Source organism: Euprymna scolopes, chromosome 45 (assembly GCF_053919585.1).
Source record: "Euprymna scolopes isolate OS-2025 chromosome 45, ASM5391958v1, whole genome shotgun sequence".
NCBI classification, from domain to species: Eukaryota; Metazoa; Mollusca; class Cephalopoda; order Sepiida; family Sepiolidae; genus Euprymna; species Euprymna scolopes.
This window is the reverse complement of record NC_136526.1, coordinates 4,529,231-4,531,730: the sequence shown is the minus strand read 5'-3', so window position 1 is coordinate 4,531,730 and position 2,500 is coordinate 4,529,231.

Genomic DNA, 2,500 nt, shown 5'->3' with positions numbered 1-2,500 from the left:
TTATCTGTGCCTAAACCTAAACATAGATTCCATGAACAAAGCCTCTTTCTTAGAACTACACGCCCGTGGAACTCTTTTCCGTTTGCCTGCTGACTACAATCTGGTTGTCTTCAAGTCCAATGTAAACAAGTTCTTGATGAACCGTGCCTCTAAGCAATCCAACTTACAAAAAATTTCACTACTTATGTTTACTACGCTATAATCACATTGACTAATGTATGCTCATTGACTGTTATCCTCGAGTAGCCTCCTGCCTTGATAAGTGGTGATTCATTTTAAAAACAATATGTATATATATATATATATATATATATATATATATATATATATATATATAGTTTCAGTTTTCATGATTCCATGTGATTTTCCTTTGTGTCTTTAAAAATAAAAAATAAAAAAATAAAGAGATTTTATCTAGAGCATGCAAGCAGCGGCCCTGTTGTATTAACAACGTCGGCGACCACGGCTCTCCAAATTTTAGAGCCATGGTAATCTCGAGGAGACAAGTAAAGACGCTAGTTCCCGTTGTTTTCCATCTTGATTCAGAGGTGCATCTCCCCCAGTGAGTCAAACGCGCCCCCAGATACCAACCTGGAAATCTTTACGACTCGGCGCGATTTATACAGCGCCTAGCCTTCCCGATTGGTCACTCATCTGGCACTGGCCAGGCTCATCATTGCTTAGCTTAATGATAGTGTAGAAATAGGGAACCACAAACCCTGTTCGTTATTAGTTGTCTCGAGCGATTTTCTTTTTGGTCTGATTCGCGTTCTCACGGCTTTGACTCCTTCATTAAGAGGTGATTATTACTTAGCACTCTAATCGTTTGCATCACACTTTTTGGAACCGCTGATAGCACGCAGTCAGTGCAACAGTTATATCATTCAAACACTACCGTGTTTGAATGATATAAGGTATGGGATGAAGTAAAAACAATAAACAGGGAGACCCACTGGAAAGTGAGAAAACTTAAAGAAACAGCTCACATGCTCGGACATAACAACATACTGAGCAAACCAAGCATAGAGCTGAATGCAATTTGGACACCTCTAATAGAGAGATAAAACCTTGAATAACAACATAGGTTTAACATTAACAACAAAAAAAAAACAACTAAGAATTGTCCTAGTGACATATGGCCGAGTGGTCCTAGACGCTGTATACAAAAGTTTACAGTTACCCAAAGGTGCTGAGTTCAATCCTGAACGAAGGCAGTGAAAAGTAACATTCAAAACAGAGAATCAGCAACGATGTCCCAGAGCCTAGCTGGAGTCCGAACACGGTACCCCCGTAATAATAATAAAGGGTTGGGTTCGAGACTCATGACAAACCGTTCGCCAGTTCGATACAGAACACCAGATGAAGGCCGGAGGACAAAACGGCCGAAACGTTATGACTATAACAACCAAGATGATGAAGTCAGTCCGACAATCTCAATAACTGAAAACACCTCATCTAAAAAGTACAGACAATTACAATTATTACAGTTTATAGATCATTTTCTTAGTTATATTTAAAAAAAAAATCAGTAAAACAAAAGTTATGATGAATTTACTGGTGTTCAAAATCCTAAAAAAAAAAAACGTAAGGAGGTGAGCGACGTTTTTATGACTGGTTTCCATAGCAACCACGTCGCTTCAGTGACTACTGTTACTACCAATTCACTGCTCTCGGGAAAAGAGAAGTAACAAGTGAAACAGAGAGAATGAAAGCATGAAATGGAGATAATTGGGGGGGGGCAGGGTTATTGAAAGCAGACGAATTCCGTACATTGTATGTTATGTTTATGGTGGCAAAGAGATAAGTCTGAAATTTAACACAGAACAAGTGAAAAATCATAGATTACAATAGAAAAATGCGAGCATGAAAAGTAATATGGTTAAGCTTAAACATGGAAAAGTAAAGGACTAGGTGTTAAAACTGGAAAAGAAAACAAGATATTCTAGTAAAAAAATAAAATAAATTTATAACTTAAAATATTGCAGCATTAAGAATTATTTAAAAATTCAATTTATAACGTTACATAATCAATTCTTAATGCTGCAATATTTGAAGTTATAAATTTATCATTTTTTTTTTACTAGAATATCTTTTTTTCCAGGTTTAACAACTAGTTCTTTACTTTTCCATGTTTAAGCTTAACCATATTACTTTTCATGCTCGTATTTTTCTATTGTAAATTATAGAGTCACGATAATCTCAGGAAAACAAGTAAAGACGGTAGTTTCCTCGTTGCTTTCTCTCTTGATTCGGGGGTGCATCTCCCCCAGTGAGTTAAACGCGCACCCAGATACCAACCTGAAAATTTCTACGACTCGGCGCGGTACATACAGCGCCTAGTATTCCTAAATGGGCACGCATTTTGAATTGGATTTGTGACATTCTAGCATGCAAAGCAACAAAATTTCATCAAATTAAAGCAAAGGAAAAGTTTTAAATGGGTTAAGAAAGACTTTCGAGTTGACACAAAAGTTATTTTTTCAGCCTAATAAAATAATAG